At 37.0% G+C, this 8,552-nt stretch overlaps 1 long non-coding RNA gene and 1 pseudogene across 2 annotated transcripts in view; both read left to right on the forward strand.

Moving 5' to 3' along the window:
* Positions 1 to 2,282, forward strand: part of LOC109499454 — a 60,960-nt gene extending 58,678 nt beyond the window's left edge. For both annotated transcript variants that reach the window (XR_006597070.1, XR_002156729.3), the window contains 2 exons: positions 681 to 795; positions 1,564 to 2,282. This is a non-coding gene — a long non-coding RNA (uncharacterized LOC109499454). The remainder of the gene's footprint in view (positions 1 to 680; positions 796 to 1,563) is intronic.
* Positions 2,283 to 4,967: 2,685 nt separating this feature from the next.
* Positions 4,968 to 8,289, forward strand: LOC101082310 (annotated as a pseudogene).
* Positions 8,290 to 8,552: the final 263 nt, after the last annotated feature.

The following is an 8,552-nucleotide window of genomic DNA, read 5'->3' on the forward strand; positions in this document are numbered from 1 at the left end:
CTTTCAAAAATAAAGAAACCTTAAAAAAAAAATTAAAAAAAAATAAAATTTGTTCAACATTATATAATTATATGATTTGATATAATACTAAGAGAGATTAAGTTTGTTTGTTTTTGTGTTTGTTTTATGTTGTTGCTGTAAGCAACAATGCCAGATAAAACAAGGGATAGCTCCCAACTCATGGTAGGAGCAGTTAATTCATGTTTCTCTTACTGAGTTTAGATAGAATCCATTCCTCTAGGACAATGGAAAAATGAGGTTGGAAGAATTCTCTTCCTCTCCCCTGTCTCCTTTAAGACAAACAAACAAACAAATGACCACTTCCATAGAAAGGATGCTAGACTAAATGGATCATTAATATGATCTGGAATGGCAAATTCTCTCCTTTTATGCTCAGAAAAACTGTCATTCTTTGAGTTATGACCTTTAGCCTGGTATTCTTGGGGACATGCAGTAATCTGTCGACAGATCTAGAGTAATGACAACTCTTATTCCTGACGTTATCTTGCCAATTCTCTCTTCTTTTGGTGGTTTAGCTAGTTATTTATCATGCAACTCTTCCACTTCCAATTGCTCAATAGTACGTGTAATTTTTATAACATTAAATATAAAAATAATATTTCACAAGAAATCAGTAAATAATGTAAATATTGTTTTAAAAACTTTTCTTGGCCTCACAGGCTTTATGTTCCCCATTTGCTTCCGGCTATTAAAATGTTACACAAAACACCAGGCTAAAAAAGACAGATTTCCAAGGAGCTGAGCTGTAAATTCTTGACATATTATTTGATGAAGGTAAATAGTGTCATTTTCTACTTTATTAACTTCATGTGATAAACACTCTGATCTTAAAAAATTTATTATATTTGGAAGAGAGAAGAGATAGCTTGTTTAGAGTCACCCTACCCATAATTTATTGGGCCCTTCTGTGACTGCTATGGATCTCAAACTCTGATCTGTTAATGTTATCTAGTATTTGGCTAATGGGATATATTTTCTTTTTTCCTTTATCTAAAAATGTGACAAAAGAAGACTAAGAGATGTTTTCACAAAGGGCAATGGGATTTATGAATCATCAAATACGTAAATCAGTTGTCTTCCTCTCTTTCTTTCTTTCTTTCTTTCTTTCTTTCTTTCTTTCTTTCTCTTTCTGACAGCAATCCATTCCTATTTAAATCTGTTTATAGATTATCATTATCCTAGTTCTCTTATAGTTTTTCTTATTGTAACTTCTGTCATTTCCAAGCAACACATGTGAATTTGACCTTGACATTGTTAATCTTGGCTGTGCTTTGCCACAACTTTATCTTCATTTCCTCCCTCAAAGCCTCAGTAAATAGACTGTGATTAATCAGGTAACTGAATAATTTTTAGCTCATATATTTTTGAGCCTAAGCAGTCAAATTACTTCTTATATCTCTGGGAATTATTAAACAGGATGTCCATTAACATTAGTGAATATGTGTGGCATTTTTCCTTAATAAGGACGCTGAGTGTATATATACTATAATGAAGGATAATTTCTCTAGATTAGTGGCCCTCATCATTTATTGTTTTTTGCAGAGATACACTTGACGGCTGATACTCTCATGACCAACATGTTCGCATGGAGTTACACTGGAGGACTTTCAATACCCCTGCAAGTTCACTGTTTCCTGGTCACTCATGAATTCATGAGTGGAGGGAGAGAAAGAATCCCAAGCAGGCTCTGTGCTGCCATTGTGGAGCCTAAATGGCCTAAATGGCAGTGAATTACTATTAGAGTTATAACTACAAACAACTTTATTTAAACACTTTTTTGTGAAGTAATTTATTTTGGGAAAGCAATGCTTAAATATCATCAGCAACCAATCAGTTTACATTCCCCTCTCGGCCTGCCAGTACCTTACCCACAGTGGAGCGTTGTGGCTCTGATGATATCTATGGATGTAGACCTGAACTCAACACTGAAAACTCAGAGATTGGTCACCTGGCTATCTTTGCACACCTCTTTTATAGAATATGCTGTTGTGAAAGTAGTAATGGTTCAAGTTAGGAAACTAGAGAAGAGAGAAGTCCAGTTCCTAGACTTCTTGGTGACACCGGTAAAATAACAAAAGAATATTGACACTTGTTATGCTCTTGCTTTTGTTTATACTAAGACTTTCAACTCTCAAAATGAAAGAATGTGGATCTTATCAACCTAGAGGAGTCTAAAGATGCTATGGACTTGATTGGTAAAAACAAATAAAAGCAACGAGAAAAAAATGGTTCCCCATTAAAATGAAACCCTGATTACTGAAGGAATTATTTGCCTGATATATCATTTCAGGTCACATATGCTTTTAAGTATTTGATGAGTTAGTAGGTACCATGTTTGATTACAGTTCTTTGACGTTTTCTACTATGCTATTTAATAATAAATTGGAAAGAAAGGCCATTTAAAGCAAATGTTTACATTCTTTTAAATACACAAAGCAACTATGAACCACAGAGACAACAAATCTAAAAAGAGAAGAGATTCTTAAGAAACGGACTTAATTTATAAACCCTCAAAATCAGTGTGCAAAATTATGGGTATATGCATACGTGTGGTGAGAAAAAAGTTCATAACCTTTATTGGTTTCTTTTTTTTTTTTTAATTTTTTTTCAACGTTTTTTATTTTTATTTTTGGGACGGAGAGAGACAGAGCATGAACGGGGTAGGGGCAGAGAGAGAGGGAGACACAGAATCAGAAACAGGCTCCAGGCTCTGAGCCATCAGCCCAGAGCCTGACGCGGGGCTCGAACTCATGGACCGCGAGATCGTGACCTGGCCGAAGTCGGACACTTAACCAACTGCGCCACCCAGGCGCCCCCCTTTATTGGTTTCTTAAGTGGGGTTCATGATCTATTAAAAAGCTAAGGACTAAACACTACTTTAATAGTAATGTTTTATAAGAGACAGAATAACAATGTTCTGGTGGACTGGGGAATGAAAAGGATACAGGTTGCCAAGTTAGATTGCTTTCCAGCCGTTCTGACTGAATTTGCCACAATAGTATTTCGGTTTTAGTTAAAGGAAGTTGGCACAACACATATAATCACAAAAATGTTCACAATATCAAATACAAACAATTCTAGGGCTAATCATCTCGTGGGTCCTTTTCTGTTGCGTCTCTACATCGAATTGGGCCGAAGTTTGGCAAATTACGGCCCATGGTCCAAATCTGACCCACAGTCTGTTTTTATATGGTCTGCCAGCTACGAAAGCTTTTACATTTTTTGGAGAATTTGCAACAGAAAGCCTATGCATCCTGTAAAGTCTGTATATCCTGTAAAGGTATATACTTTATGTTCCTTTATAGAAAAGTTCAATACCCCCAATCAGTGAGTTAGACAATTCAGTAAGTCTTTTGGACAGTAGCTAATATTTATTAAGGGCTACAAATTGCCTGGTTATGTCCTGGAGCTGGTGATACATCAGTGAGAAAAAAAATGACCCAGATTATTTGCTTTTACAAATCTCATTTAGAGGTTATTTAGAGGACACAAAAATAAAATAGCAGATGAATAAATTGAATCAATTTTATAGTATGTTCGAAAGGAATAAATTTTGTGGAGAAAAATGGAGCAGGATATGGGAATTTGGAAATTTTGAGGGACGAGTGAGATTAGCTCTTGAAAAGGTGGTTAGAGTTGACCTCACTCAGAAGGTAATATTGGTGCAGACTTGAAGGAGATAAGGAGATAAAAGTGTAGCAAACAGTCAGTGCAAAGACCCTGAGGTTGTATCTGATGTTCAATAAAGGTGGAGGAAAACAATTAAAAACTGACTTTTTACATTGATAAGCCATGTTTCAGTCTCTCTCAGGCACAGTTTCTCTTAAGCATATATTGTTTAAATTTTGCCACAAGTAAATCTCTTTTTATGTTATGAAAATACACCCAAGCGTAATGAATGAGTCGTCTGTGTTTCTGAATTAAAATGTTATCTGAGAGAGCATCAGGTGGGCTCCGTCAGCAAGCAGCTCCTGCTGGGACGTACCCGCCACAACTCAGTGGAGTGTTGCAGAGTCGAAGGGAGCGACATCGGAGGAGCCGGATCTTGCTCGGGTATCCGGTTCAGGTCAAGGCAAAAAGTAGGCGCCACCGCCTGCTCCTGGATGGTTGCTTCTCGTCCAAGCTTGGCGATGACCCGGCCTCCGGAAAGGAGGCCTGCGGAGGATCCAAACTGCTGAGGTCTGGGGGGCCCCTAGGGGCGACAGAGATGGCGGCTAGAGGAACCCCTGCAAACCGCCACTCCGCTTTGGATTGAAGCACGTGTGGGTCAGCGCTGTCATTGGTCGTGGTGCGTCAAAAATCAGAGACCTCCAGGGGTGCCTTGGTGGCTCCGGTGAAGCTCTTACTTCAGCTGAGGTCGTGATGTCACAGTTCATGAGTTCGTGAGTTCCTGCCCTGCACTGGGCTCTGTGCTGACAGCTCAGAGCCTGGAGCCCGCTTCAGATTCTGTGTCTCCCCCGCTTTCTGCCCCCATCCTGCTTGCGCTCTGTCTCTCCCTCTCTCTTTTTTTAAAGTTTATTTATTTGAGAGAGAGAGAGAGAGAGAGAGAGAGAGAGCAAGTAGCAGAGGGGCAGAGAGAGAGAGGGAGAGAAAGAATCCTAAGCAGGCTCCAGGCTCTGAGCTGTCAGCACAGAGCTTGACATGGGACTTGAACCCACAAACCGTGAGATCATGACCTGAGCCGAAATCAGATGCTCAACTGACTGAGCCACCCACGCGCCGCTCTCTCTCTTTCTCTCAAAAGTAAATGAACATTAAAAATAAAAAAAAAAAGCCTCTTAAAAAAAAAAAAAGACCTCCAAAGTACAACAAACAGGAAAATACAGATAATCAAAGATTATCCCCATGCACAGGTCAAAATTTTTGGCAGCAAGGCAATGAAGAAACAGCCAAAACAGTGACAGATAATTTTCTTTAAAACAAACAAACAAAACACTAAAATTACAATGCAAAGCCCAGAATTGATATTGTTGCATTCCAACCTTCTGTGGGAAGACATGTAAGGACAGATAGTAATGTTACAGAGAATCAGCTATTCACTGCTTGGGATCAAATTGGAGAAAATACTTTGAAATGGAGGGAGGGAATGGGAAGATTTACCTCCAGTTAAGAAAAACTTTACATGGAGTCAGAAACAACAAGTTCAGTGTCCAAGTGCAAGTAGACACTTGGAGGAAAGAAAATTTTGATATAATGTGTGATGACTTGAAAGATGGTCAGAAGTGTCATATACCCAGTCCTACTTGTAAATTTGAGGATGTTTTTCAATGCAGCCATGGCCAATAGTTCTACAAGGAAAAGATCTTATAGGATTAGCCCAAACTGGAACAGGGAAGACTGTCCTACTTAGTGCCTGGATTATCCATCTTGATTTACAGCCCATAATTAGAGAAAAAAAGAACGGACCCAGAATGTTAGTTCTTACACCCACTAGGTAATTAGGTCTTCATGTGGAAGCAGAATGTTCTATGTATTCGTATAAAGGCCTTAAAAGTGTTTGTATATATGGTGGTGGAGATAGAAATGGAAAAATACAATAACTGAAAAAAGGAGTAGATATTATTATAACTCCTGGAAGACTGAATGATTTACAAATGAGTAACTGTTCCAATCTCAGAAGCATAACCTACTTGGTATTAGATGAAGTCGACAAGAAGCTAGACATGGGATTTGACCCCAGATAATAACGATTTTATTAGATGTGCACCAGACAGGCAGACTATTATGACAAGTGCAACGTGGTCATATGCTGTCCGTGAATTTGCACAATTTTATTTGAAAAAGCCAATGATTGTATATGTTGGTACATTGGATCTTGTTGCTGTAAGTACCATGAAACAAAACGTAATTGTCACCACAGAAGAAGAGAAATGATCTCATATCCAAGTGTTTTTAGAAAACTTGTCTCCCAAGGACAAAGTCATAATGTTTGTCAGCAGAAAAGTTTGCTCATCAAGTGACCCAATTCTGCGACATGGATTGGTGGGAGTCCCTTCACGGCGACAGAAAACAGATGGCCAAGAGAGAACATTAGAAAAGTTTAAAACAGGTAGAGTAAGAATATTGATTGCTTCAGATTTGACATCTTGAGGTCTCAATGTCCACGATATCACACATGTCTATAATTATGATTTCCCTGGAACATCAAAGAATGTGTACATAGAGTAGGATGCACTGAAAGAGCAGGGAGGACTTAACATCCACTACCCTCATCACTAGAAATGACTGGAGGGTTGCTGGTGAGTTAATATTCTGGGTATCTTCTTTGAGAAATATCTGTTCATGTTGTTTGTCTATTTTTTACTTGGATTAGTTTTTGGAAGGATGTTGAGTTTTATAAGTTCTTTATATATTTTTGATACTAACCCTTTACTAGATATGTCACTTGAGCATATCTTCTCCCATTCTGTAGGTTGCCTTTTACCTTTGTTGATTGTTTCCCTTGGCCTGCAGAAGTGTTTTGCTTTGATGTAGTTCCAGAATTTGCTTTTCGTTTTTGTTTCCCTACTTGGGAGACATATCTAGAAAGAGGTTGCTATGGCTGATGTCAAAGAAGTTACTCTGTGTTCTCTTCTAGGATTTTTATGGCTTCCTTTCTCACATTTAGGTCTTTAATCCATTGGGGTTTATTTTGCGTATGGTGTAAGAAAGTGGTCTAATTTCATTCTTTTGCATGTAGCCGTCCAGTGTTCTCAATACCATTTGTTTAAGATACTGCATTTTTCCCATTGGATATTCTTCCCTACTTTGTCAAAGATTATTGACCAAATAATTGGAGGTTTCTTTCTGGATGTTCTATTCTATTATATTGATCCATATGCCCATTTTTATGCCAGTACTCTATTTTGATTACTACAGGTTTGTAATATAACTCAAAGTCCAGAACTGTGATGCCTTGAGTTTTTCTTTTCTTTTTTTGTTTTTTAAGATCACTTTGTCTATTCAGAGTCTTTTGCAGTTCCATGCGTATTTTAGGGTTTTTTGTTCTAGCTCTGTGAAAAATGCTGTTGGTATTTTGATAGGGATAACATTAAATATGTACATTGCTTTGGGGAGTATAGACATTTTAACAATATTTGTTCTTTCAGTCCATGAGCATGGAATGTCTTTGCATTTCTTTGTGTTGTCTTGAATTTCTTTCATCAGTGTTTTATAGTTTTCAAAGTACAGATCTTTCACATCTTTGGTTAGGTTTATTCCTAGATATTTTGTTAATTTTGTTATTTTGGGTACAATTGTAAATGTGATTGTTTCCTTAATTTCTCTTTCTGCTGCTTCATTATTAGTGTATAGAAATGCAACAGATTTCTGTGCATTGATTTTGTATTCTGCAACTTTACTGAGTTTGTTTATCAGTTCCAGCAGTTTTTTGGTGGAGTCTTTGTAGTCTATATGTAGTATTATGTCATCTGCAAATTGTGAAAGTTTTACTTTTTCCTTACTGATTTGGATTCCTTTTATTTCTTTTTGTTGTCTGATGGCTGTGGCTGATACTTCTAGTACTATGTTGGTCATCCTGGTCATCCTGGTCTTGTTCCTGACCTTAGGGGAAAGCTCTCAGATTTTCTCCATTAAGGATGATGTTAACTGTTGGTTTTTCATAGATGGGCTTTATTATGTTGAAGTAAGTTCCTTCTCACCCTGTTTTGTTGAGGGTTTTTATTATGAATGGATATTGTACTTCATAAAATGCTTTTTCTGCATCTATTGAAATGATTATGTGGTCTTTATCCTTCCTTTTACTGATGTGATGTATTGCATTGATTGATTTGTGGATGTGGAACCACCCTTGAAACCCAGGAATAAATCCCACTTGATCGTGGTGATAATTTTTTTAATGTATTGTAAAATTTGATTTGCTAGTATTTTATTGAGAATTTCCAAATCTATGTTCATCAGGGATATTGGCCTGTAGTTTCTTTTTTAGTGGTGTCTCTATCTGGTTTTGGTATTGAGGTAACATTGGCCTCATAGAATGGATTTGGAAGTTTTCCTTTCTTTTTTATTTTTTGCAATAGTTTGAGAAGAAAAGTTATTAACTCTTCTTTTAGTGTTTGGTAGAATTTTCCTGTGAAGCCATCTGGGCCAGGACTTTTGTTTGTTGTGAGTTTTTTGATTACTGATTCAGTCTCCTTGGCTGGTAATCAGTCTGTTCAAATTTTATATTTCTTCCTGTTTCTGTTTTGGTAGCTTATATGTTTCTAATAATTTATCTGTTTCTTGTAGGTTGTCCAATCTGTTGACATAGTTCATATTATTGTCTTATAATTGTTTGTACTTCTATGATGTTGGTTGTCATTTCTCCTCTTATTTTGTTTGAGTCCTTTTTCTTTTCATCTTGATAAGTCTGGGTAAAGATATATCAATTTTGTTGATTTTTTCAAAGAACCAGCTCCTGGTTTCATTGATCTGTTCTATTATTTTTTAGTTTCTATATCATTTATTTCTACTCTAATCTTTATTATTTCCTTCCTTCTACTGGTGTTAGGTTTTGTTTGTTGTTCTTTCTCTAGGTCCTTTAGGTATAAGTT

Source organism: Felis catus, chromosome B1, assembly GCF_018350175.1.
Source record: "Felis catus isolate Fca126 chromosome B1, F.catus_Fca126_mat1.0, whole genome shotgun sequence".
NCBI lineage: Eukaryota > Metazoa > Chordata > Mammalia > Carnivora > Felidae > Felis > Felis catus.